Consider the following 918-nt stretch of genomic DNA (forward strand, 5'->3'; position numbering starts at 1 on the left):
AGTTCAAGAGGGCCTAACATCCCTAACGATCTTTCAATTCAATAAATAAGGAGCCTGATTTTAAGAAGATGTTGTGTTCTTATTTCTATACATTTATTGTTATTTATTTTTGATATTTGTATATTTTAAAATGAACTAACTTTAAATTTCATTTTGAACTATTTGGTGAATAGTAAATTATTTAAGAATGTATGTTTATCTTTATATGTTTATATTTAATATTTGGTGATGATTCTAATGTTATGTTTATGTTTAAATGAATATAGATTTGGATGTTTTTATGTAGGTTGCGTTGTATAAATCATTTTTTAAATAGAGAAGGTTATTTTTTTATTATTTTTACTACATAATGAAAAGGTGTAAACTTTATGGAAAAAACTTTATGTTGGTAATTCTGGCAAATAATCCGCTGATTGTTTCTATTGTTAATAGTCCGGCCAAAAATATCTGGCAGATTATCTGCTTGTGTTTACAGCAGAAAGTTTCCACTAGACATTTTGGCAAATAAACGGCCACAATTCTTTCTAGGAAAATGATGTATTGGATTTGGTTTTTTTATGGCATTTCGCAGGAAATATTTCCAGTGCATTTAATTTGATTAAATTAAATTTCTAATGTGTAAATTACCATTGGATAACTTTTCAACCAAAATTCACCAGAAACCAAATTTTGCCAGTGGATTTGCATGGTTACTAGTGGATTTTTTTCCGCTAGTAATGAGCAATTTTCATGTAGTGATAGATGGTTTTAAAGTATTCTCAAAAGTTCATGTTTCTAACAATGCAAATATTTTTATTTATTATGCTTTCATTCCATACTATAAATTCCCTTGACATTACTTTTTTCTCTTCAACTTCTTCCTCTTTTGAGAATTATCCTTTTAATAACTTTTACTTAATATTATCGATTACCACATCT

The sequence above is a fragment of the Dendrobium catenatum genome, unplaced genomic scaffold (genome assembly GCF_001605985.2).
Source record: "Dendrobium catenatum unplaced genomic scaffold, ASM160598v2 fragScaff_scaffold_621, whole genome shotgun sequence".
NCBI classification, from domain to species: domain Eukaryota; kingdom Viridiplantae; phylum Streptophyta; class Magnoliopsida; order Asparagales; family Orchidaceae; genus Dendrobium; species Dendrobium catenatum.